Genomic DNA, 10,358 nt, shown 5'->3' with positions numbered 1-10,358 from the left:
CACTTTTAAATCCTGTTTAAAAGCCTGTGTAGGTCTCCCATTAAAAATGTTGTAGTTGGACACCTTTACAGAGACCCAGTTGATAGTGCACCAGTTACATTATAGTAATAAATAGGCAAGTGGAGAACCAATCAGAACAGGGCTGGAAATAACGGCCGCATGATCACCGGTCAAGATGTCCGGCCAAATTAATTTTAGCTCGGTCATACCTGGTTTCTGGCCGGTCAAATATAACATGACATTTTCTCCTCAGTAATTAAATTCAAAATATTAACCCCCCACCCCTAAAGCAATAGCCAACTTTTTTTTTCTGAAGCTGTGAAAAATGTTCTTCTTCTTGCTGCTTGTTTATTTTTAAAAATTGATGGGAAACGCAATGTGAAATCTACATCTTTTGATGAAAAAATTCCGGAGGTGACTTGTGTCTAAAATTAGACTTTGCAAAAGTTCCAAAAAGGAGACCACAGATTTTGTAATCTAAGAGCAAAACAAAACAGGCCAAAGGGATTATCACCCATGGCCCTAAGCAATGAAAAGTAATGTACCGTTTGTTAAGTTTAGCCTTTTAGACAAATACAAATTATGAGCAAGACGTGATGAGACACTTGCAAAATCACATCATTCATTACATGTAACAAAAAACGTTGAAAAATAGAAATAAAATTAGATTGTAGTCAGCAATTGACTTTTAAATTCAAGTGAAACAGGGTTTCATTCATGAAAATACAACTTTCATTAAAACAAGTTTTGTTTTCACCATTCATGAACATGAATAACAAGACAGTGTAGAATCAAATTACATTTCACACAAAATTTGCATAAAGAAGTAATTGAGACATTAGAATGAAAACTCGCTCCAATAATTTTTAAGTTCTGATCTGATTGTTATTTTCTGTGTATTACCTATTTGAGAGCTGTTCTCATTCACGAAAACAAGAGGCTTTTTCATTCGACTGCTTGTAGTATTTATAGAAATGAAATTATTCAATGTAAACAATCAGTTTCATATCACTATGCACGCCGCATGTAACACTGCAAAAATGCCACGGCAAATAATTCACTTCAAAACATGCGAAGATGTAAAATATTGTTTTCATTGTAACTCCTTTAAATTATACTTTTTATTTCTGGGATTTAGAGCTATTTTAAATGCAGGAGGAAATGGAGAACTTGAAAATTACAGAATAAAGAATATGAGACGGACTAGACCGGATGTGCGAGAACGCCGATGTCTGTTTCAATACAATAGTTACAGATCATTTCAGGTCAAAGTTCCACAATTAAGCGATGTGCCTACTTATAGAAAACAACTGAACAGCATGAAAACTTTAGTTTGTTTCAATATAATTGAATGTGACCGGTCAACATGACCGGCAAGTGGAAAGTTTGACCGGTCAAATCCACAATCAGACCGGACATTGTCCGTTGACCGGCCGTTATTTCCAGCCCTACAGAATCAAGTACAATAGATACAATTAAAGGAATAAAGTTACGGTTTCTGATTTTTATTAAAATGGAGTTTTTTCTTTAGCCACAGCAGATTTGGAACATGTTGGTGAGGTAGACAGTTTTCTTGGTCAGCAGCCATCTTCACAGCAGAAGACTCAAGCACCCTTTCAATCAACTCCAAAGGACTTGTCTGGGGTACCACAAGGAAAGAACCAAAGTTCTTCATTTTTTACAATGTCTTCCTCATCATCTGGTCATGAAGACTTTTTGACACCTGAAACTACAAGTCAAAGTGCAGCAGATAATTTTTCCAGTCCCCAGATTCCTGCCTCAAGGTCACCTTACCAGCCTCCCCCAGCTGTGGGGTCTGGGTCTCAGACTCCTCCAAGACCATCTGCTAATCTTCCCCAGTCTTTTTCTCCATCAGCAGCGAGTTGGCACCAGTCCCCACCTCCACCTGTGAGCAGCTTGCCTCAGACTCCACCTATTCTTTCCAGCAGTCTGCCTCAGATGCCACCTCAGCCTCCAACCAGCTGGCCCCAGACTCCACCTCAGCCTGCTGCTGGTTGGCCCCAGACTCCACCAACCTCATCAAGTCTGTCCCAGTCCACATCACCACCTTTTGTACCACGTACTTCTCCTCAATCCTCATCACAGTATAACTACCCATCGCCTCAGCAAGTACAAAGTGGAATTCCAGCAAGTGTGACACCCCCCCGCAACAGTTGAACCTGTTCAACCACATTGGTTTTACAGGAAAGAAAATTCTGTTTGGTTGCCATTCTCATATATGGATTCTGATAGCCTAGAGCAGGCTTTGAAAACATCGCCAGCCAACGGGGAAAGAATTATTGCCACTGATGGTGGACGTTATGATGTCAACCTTGACAAAAGGCTGCGATACCCTATCTACTGGGAGGAGGCTGTATCAGTGGTGCGGAGATGCACATGGTTTTACAAAGGAGATGCCGAGTCAAAACTTGTGCCTTATAAGGAAGATATGGCAGCTCGGCTTGAGGTACTTTTTTTGTCACTAGACATCTACATGTAATTACTGTTCATACAAAAGAGTCTTTGCTTACACACACCTTTGCTACATGGACAGAGGACACTTCCTCTAGACAAACACTCTTACTTATACACCTAACTACAATGTACATGCAAATACCTCGATTTGCAAGCTTCAACAACATTGAATGTGATTCAAAAGTGTCATCTTACTTGGACCAGACCAGACTTGCAAATTATTATAGCCAGCATCAGGTTGATGTTTGTGCAAGATTGGTATGGACACCAATCAAAAAGACAATTTCTATTGTGGGTTGTCCTGGTACATGTATGTTGTTAAATTTGAACACTGCTTTCACAAAATTTTAGAGGTATATGTACTGTAGCTTCTCATTTTGCCCCCAAGAGAAAACCCAAGCCACGGCTGAGGGATCTATCTATTATCTTGAAGAAGGAAATGATGTAGCTTTGATGTGTATCAGGTTATGAAGACATAGAAACAGAGGTTTTATTCCTTTTATAAAATTGCAAGGGAGTGAGGTTAAGACAGCATTTTTTATTCACTCTCATCCAAAAGAGTCAGTTGACATTTACCGCTTACCTTCTATTCTTTACACTCTGGTACTGGTAAATAATAGCTTTTACTATGAGAAAGATACCTGCAAGAATCCAAGCTATTTTATGGAAGCATGTTTCCACTTATAAACACTCCTTGAACAGTTTATATTTGGCATAAATGACTGCTCTTGGAATGTTTTTTAAGAGGCATCTAGTTTTCATGTGTTTATTTCAGGCGGAATTTCTTTCGGCATTTCGTGCAAATAAGTGGCCTCGCAGGGTGGAATTATCAGATGGCGAGTACATTATGATGCATAACACAAACGTCATGGTGCACTTTATGCCAAACAATGAGTCAGAAAATTGGAGTGGAGAGGACACGGGAGCAAGGCCAAAGGTTGTCAGGCGAGGAGTGGCCGACATCGAAGATGAAATTGATGATGGTAGGTTAATTAGGTGCTATATATTAGAACATTTCTTTGTCAAAGTGATTGTTAATTAAATGCCCTGTACAACTAGGTGCATGATGAAATCTCTCTTCATGAACACCTAGGAGGGCAGGGTTGGCCCAGTGGTGAGAGTGCTCACCTCCCACCAATGTGGCCTGGTACCATATGTGGGTTGAGTTTGTTGTTGGTTCTCACCTTGCTCCGAGGTTTTTATCGGGTTCTCTGGTTTTCCTCCCTCTTCGACCTGGATAGAGTACCCGCATAAAAATCAGCTAACACTGATGTGACAAACTCTTCAAATAAGCCATTTTTTACCTTGGGACAGGCAGTCTCAAGGTAAAAAGGTGACAAGGTGACCACAACTACGTTGCGATTGGTATCCTTTTGGATGACCACACTAAAAACTGAGCAAGTCACCTCTAAGAGATGGCAACCTCATCTCAAAAAGACATTCACCTAAAACTGAGATGGCCTCCAAGAGACAGTCCTGTCAAATTATAAATTGATTACCTTGAAAGGATGTTTAACCGTCTAATCAGATCTTTTAAGCAGGTAAAAGCTGGAAGTTACCGAAATGTACATCTTTACTACTTAATCACACATTGCTAAATTATTTTTTCAGGTGAACCTGCTCAAATCGATCATCTGATTTTTGTTGTCCATGGCATTGGGCCAATTGCAGACTTGAACTTTAGGAGCATTATTGAATGTGGTAGGTACAAATGTACTGCTCCACCGCACTTAACTATACTCTCAAGTCATTAAGATCTACAGCTGTAAATAGACTTTAAATCATAAAATCTGTCTTGTTATAAATGGGGTAAACATGGCGTGCACAGCAAAACACCAAGGTAAAATGATTTGAAACAGTAAAATTTGGTATAAAAGTGTGTTTTAGTGGCCATAAAGTTAGTGATTAGTCAGTAAACTCTTGATATTGTACACATTGTATGTAAACTTTCTAGCCTGTATAACTTGCTTTGATTAAACTCTGAAAGTTTGCTGTTGAACCATCACATGAAATGAGCAGTGATACCAGGGCCGCTGGCAGGGGGTGCAATGGGTGCCTCCGCACCCACCCATGCGCCACAAAGATACGCCTAATTGGGGAGTGAGGGTTAAAATGACTCTCAGAATGCAGGAAATGTGGACTTAAACAACTTGCTTTTTCAAAATTTCCCAGGGGAAGAACCCCACCGGGATGCCCATTCTCTGGTGCTTGCACCCACCCATTCAAGGTCCTGCCTATGGCCCTGGAAACAGTTATGTTTTTGCACTGTGTGGTGCCCCTTAGATGCAAACAACAAAATCATTTACAAAGTTTTGCTTATGTACTAAAAGTGTGGAGTCAAGAGTCAAAGTCTAAGAAAAAATTTGCGAAGTTATGTCTGGAAATATCAGAAGTGGTTTGCTAATTTAGAGAGAAACAAATTTAGAGAGTTCATTGTTCACATTATTCACTGCTCTCTAATTTCCATGCTTGCAGTTAACGATTTGCGGAAGGTGAGTCTTCAGATGTTGTTTGATCACCATGAGGAGCTGTCCAGGGGTCGAGCTATAGGAAGACTGGAGTTCCTTCCAGTGCAGTGGCACTCTAGACTTCACAACGACTCTACTGGAGTAGACGAGTAAGTTTATTTAGGAGCTATTAAAAGAAGAATGAGCCAAATTATTCTGCTGATAGGTCACCCCATTCAACAGACGAGGTTTGAGAGTGCAATAGAAGCAGAACATGCTGTTTGGTTTTGAAGGTTCTATAAACTGAAAACAGTGTGTATTTGTTCTTTCACTGCAGAAGACTTCAGTCCATCTCTTTGAGCAGTATACGTCGCCTGAGAGAGTTTACAAACAGCACTCTTGTTGATATTCTGTTTTACACAAGTCCAACATATTGTCAAGTGAGTTGTGCTAGTTTGTAATTTCTTAGGATACATCATCACCAAAGTTCTACGAAATACATGCGTTGGAATGATCAATGGCAGTAAAGTTGCTTGAAATTTAAAAGTTAAGGAAGCTTTGGTGTGTTTTCAGTGGCACTGCATTTGTTCCATCGTTATGTGTCATTTAAACCCTTTTATTCTTAAAAGTGACCGACATTATATTTCTCCTTACAATTTTACTACATTGTCAAATAGACAAGTGACGAGGAGGGGGGGGGGGGGGGGAGAGGGGGGTATTCTCTTAATGTGTCAGCAACTTCTCAAAACTTACATTAAAATAAACGTATGGCAAACCAAGGAATATATTTATTCAATTTTGACTTGGATCTGTTTTTCTTTTCCACAGAACATTGTTAACACAGTAGGTGACGACATAAAGCGACTGTTGGAAATCTTCAAGAAAAGGAATCCTGTGTTTAATGGAAAATATTCAGTCTGTGGACACAGTTTAGGTAAGGCGAGAAATGCTTAAATTTTATGCAATAATTGCGGTGATTAGTTGGCTTCTACTTCCTGTTCGCCAGCTCGAGAATACCACGCGTGGTATACACGCACCCACCCGCCCAAAAGATAACAATCCCATGTCTTTCACTCCTTGTTGAAAAGACCAAAATGCGAACAAACAAGCTGAGGTTGTTCATTTCTGACACGTTTTTTTTAATTTTTCTTTTAGGTTCAAGTATTTTGTTTGACATTCTGCAGCATCAGGTATTTGAATGTATTTAAAATTTTGATTTGTTGTGTTTTTCCCCTTTAGTTGAACAAGATGTTCATTTTAGTGAAAAACATATTTGATGTTGTTCAAAACCTTTAATTAACAAAGCTAGATGTTAGCCGCTGTGGTACATTAAGTAAAACGTTTATTTTACAACTTTGGTCTCACATGATGACCTTATTTTCATTTTTACTTTAGAAAGATCAGCGCGGCGGCAAAATTCCTTTAACAAAGCAACCTCTTATGGAACAAGTGAAGTAAGTTTCATTCTGAATCGTTCTTTTTTTATTTTTTTTTTTAATTTTTTCTGTTAAATAGGCCATTTCTGAATTACCCTTTGCCTCTGTTTCAAAACGAGTCTACGTGCGAAACCATTTATGTGAAAATGAGTTTCACTTACAGGTCCATTTTCATGCAAATCGAACTTATTTTCATTTGAATGGTTTCACACGTAGATTCATTTTGTTGTAGTTATTGGTTGATCGAATGATCGGCTAGAACATTTATAAGTTACAGTAAGCGTTTGTAAAGTAGCTGTAATTGGTATCATGAATAGCACCCTCTGAAATGATCCCAGCATCGTTATCCTGCTGACTAGCATGGAAATGTTGATTCATTTTTTTGTTTCCAGTGAAACATTGAACACAGATGGCCCTGCAACCGACGATATTAACACGACACAGGCCGAGTCGGACGAGCAATCTGATAACGAAGAAGATGAGACGTACCCAGCTCTCGGGGATGCACTAACACAGCTCGGCCTACCTGAATATGTGGGGCTGTTCGAATCTGAAGAAATGGACATGGAGACATTTGTAAGTTCATCAACCATCATTACTGACCCGGGGAGGGGACAGGGTACTGTCCGAAAATTTGGGTGAGGGTGTGAGGCTTGCTTTTGGAAACTGTTACCCTAGTTAAGACCAAAATAATCGATTTTCCCTACACTATTTCAGGAACTGCTTTGGTTTGTGTAAAGATATAAATGTTTACGCGAACATTTGACAAAGCATACTACGCTTTCCACTGGATAGTAGTTTATCCGGTGGATAGTGTGATCCATCCTTTGAACAACCGTACTTCCAACAGGCTGGCTCCTGATATTTGTCAAGTGCTGTTTTTGTGATCCATGTTTGCTTTTGAACTTCTTGAATTCACATCAACAGTCAAATGTCAATTAAAGGGGCAGTGTCACAATCAAAATGAAGGTGTTGGTATCAATTGGAAGTATCCTTTAGTGGCCTGGCCTTTCTAAAATGTACTGTACTAGTCACGAAAATTGTTAGTGGCCAAAAACTTAGTGAGAAAGTCGGAACGACGTTTTCAAGTTTGACAGTGTTAATTGGATGAAAATCACATTAAAAGCATTGATTCCGTTTTCCTGATATCTTGGAGAGTGAATTTATGCCTTTCTTTACTGTTCAAGGTAACAGAAATGTATTTTGTTGATCAGTGAAAGCACCCTCGCAGTACTAGCAAAGTTCAGTAAGCAAAAACCAAGAAGATTTCTCGTGACACTGTGCCTTTGAGCAATCCAATTTTGTTGTTTTGTGTGCTGCAGTTGCTGTGTGGCGAGGATGACATGAAAGAGATGGGTATTCCCATGGGACTGAGAAAGAAACTAATGGGTTACCTGAGAAATCAGAAACTAAATATGGTAGGTTTAACAAAACGGCTATCTATAGTCTTTGCTCTTGTCTTTCGTTTTTCTACTTGATTTGTGGCTGCTCAGTTGATTTCAACAAAGAAAAACAGTAATTATCAACTTATCTGAAAGGCTCTCTACCTTCATGTTGCAGGAAAAAAGAAAACTCGAGAGAGGAAGATAGTAAAAAGGCCAGAGCGGAAGCGAAAGCTAAGGCAAAAGCTGAACGACAAAAGTCAAAAGACGCAGCAACAAAAGAACAAACCATTTCCAGCCCAGAAGTGACGTCTTCCACAGTATTAGCGAAGCCAGACCTAGGAATAGATTCATTATCTTTAGCTTCTGTTGCAAGTGTGGAAGTCGTTTATCAACAAGGACTAGCAGGGACATGGCAGCCTTACGTGGAGTATCCACAGCTGGATCTGAAATTTTACGCTCTGTTTGCATTGGGCTCTCCTATAGGAATGTTTCAAACTGTAAGGTACGAAAGTGTTGTTAAAAACTACTCCGGTACTGGGCAGTTTCTTGGTATTGCGTATGGTGCGAACGGTGGCATTTGGCAATGTAATATGAAAATTATGAAAGAGAACTCAGTTTCGATAATCAGCGTGGACACTATTCCTTTAATAGTTGTTAAAATGAAAACTTACTGAAAATCCACAGATATTTGCTAAAAAGAAACTTTTCTTGAAGTATTGTAGCTGATTGACAAAATATGACTGAAAATCCACTGTAGGTTATTGTATAAAAAACAATCTGAAAATTTTTGTAACTTTACAATGGATTGTGTTGTGGTACTTTGCGGAGAAATTTATATTTGATTAACTGCTAACGTACGGGCTATTACTTGAAGAATATCAGAAATGGAAAAAACGCGATGAAATTAGAAAACAGACAGTTTTGAGGCCACGCACGTTTAAGTTTGATTTATGTTAGTTTAGTGACAGTCTTGTACAGAGTATGTGGTAGGTGCGGTGGCCTAATGGTTGGTGCCCTGGACTTCGGAATGAGAGGCACAGGTTCGAGTCGGGGCCATTGTGTTGTGTTCTTGTTTAAGATACGTAACTCTGACAGTGTCTCTCAGCATCCAGGACAACTTGACAGAACCTAGCCCCCGTGATAAAATATTATTCCATAACTGAGCATTAGCAATACTCCTTGTTGTTTCATACGAATCTCTAAGCATGCTTTTGGCGTTCTTCATGGATAAGCTTGTCGTTGTTGCAAGGGCACAGACTAGGCTCAAATGTGGAAGAAGAGAACTTGAGAACACGCAAGGCCTCACTCCGTCACATACCGCAATTTTGCTATGGCTTTTAACCCCAGTGACTGATTTTGAAATAGGGGAAGCTACCACAGTTTATTTTCGTATACACAGTGGACATTAAAAAGCAGACTGTTCAAAGTGTCTTTAAATGACGTTTTTTTCATTCTGCAGAGGTGTCGATGAAATCGGCCTTAACTTTCAGCTTCCGACCTGTCCGCGACTATTCAACATATTCCATCCGTTTGATCCTGTAGTAAGTATTAATTCGTGCTGAAATGACTTTTTGTCGTACTCGAATTTTTTGGGCTAACGATGACTTACAAAACAATTATTATTCTTTATTCCAGGCGTATCGAATCGAACCTTTAGTAAATCCATCAATCACGGCCGGCCCTGTACTGATGCCGCATCACAAGGGAAGAAAACGAATGCATATAGGTAATGTTATGATAACAAAGCAATGTCTCCCCGCACAGTCTTGGAAAAGTATAGTTTAGAAACTCTACCATTAGTTATCGATATCAAACGGTGGGAAAATACATTGTCCCCGGTGGCTGATATATTGATAATCTTGCCATAGAAAAAAAAAAAACACACCAAAATTTGGCGAAAGCAAAGAAATATCAACTGAAAAGGAAAAAAAATATGATGAAAAGACTCAAAATTCCACCAGAATGGAACGTTTGATTTATTGATATCCTGTCACAAAATCAAATTTGGTAATATAATGACGAAATTATGAAAGAGAACTTTCGATAATCAGAAAAATCTTCTTGAAGTAGCTGATTGGCAAAAAATGTCTGAAAATCCCCATCTTTGGAGACTTAGGGGCAGTTAGTGGAAATAATTGTTAATGTTCCAAAATGACGCTAAATGGCGGTATAAAACTCCTCCGACGTTTCGGCAATACTGCCTTCTTCAGGGTGGCACGAAGAAATAACGAGTCCGTTATTTGTAGTCGTGTGACGTTTTGAAAATGTTTTGAAAATGTTCCTGGCACGCGCCAAAAAATTGCGCGCGCGTGTGTGTAATTTATATGAATGAAAAGTCGCGATTCATCCCTTGGGGAGCGAGCGTTTGAAACTTGAAGATTTGTCTCATCTCCTCTCGTTGGCGGACTACTTTCTTTGATAGCCCTGATTTGAGTATGGCGACCCGAGCGTCATCAAGTGAGTGGCCTAGGCTGTTAAAAAAGTCATTCCTCTTGTGAATAACGTCGAGGCGGTGTTCTCGGAAGCGGTCAGCCAATCTGCGGCCTGTCTCCCCGATGTAGACTGTCGTAGGGCATTTACGGCACGAAATACATTAGAAATATCAACAATTTTTA

At 39.5% G+C, this 10,358-nt stretch overlaps 1 pseudogene across 1 annotated transcript; it reads left to right on the top strand.

Moving 5' to 3' along the window:
- Positions 1–1,531: 1,531 nt before the first annotated feature.
- On the top strand, positions 1,532–9,517 carry LOC144641011 (triacylglycerol hydrolase DDHD2-like; annotated as a pseudogene). Its single transcript, XR_013568481.1, has 13 exons — positions 1,532–2,467; positions 3,251–3,458; positions 4,087–4,176; positions 4,951–5,092; positions 5,260–5,362; positions 5,751–5,856; positions 6,078–6,112; positions 6,318–6,376; positions 6,751–6,934; positions 7,681–7,776; positions 7,919–8,245; positions 9,203–9,284; positions 9,379–9,517. The product of XR_013568481.1 is annotated as a triacylglycerol hydrolase DDHD2-like (transcript).
- Positions 9,518–10,358: the final 841 nt, after the last annotated feature.

This window comes from Oculina patagonica, unplaced genomic scaffold (genome assembly GCF_052425735.1).
Source record: "Oculina patagonica isolate OP01 unplaced genomic scaffold, crgOcupat unplaced609, whole genome shotgun sequence".
Taxonomy (NCBI): domain Eukaryota; kingdom Metazoa; phylum Cnidaria; class Anthozoa; order Scleractinia; family Oculinidae; genus Oculina; species Oculina patagonica.
This window is presented reverse-complemented; position numbering and strand designations above follow the sequence as displayed.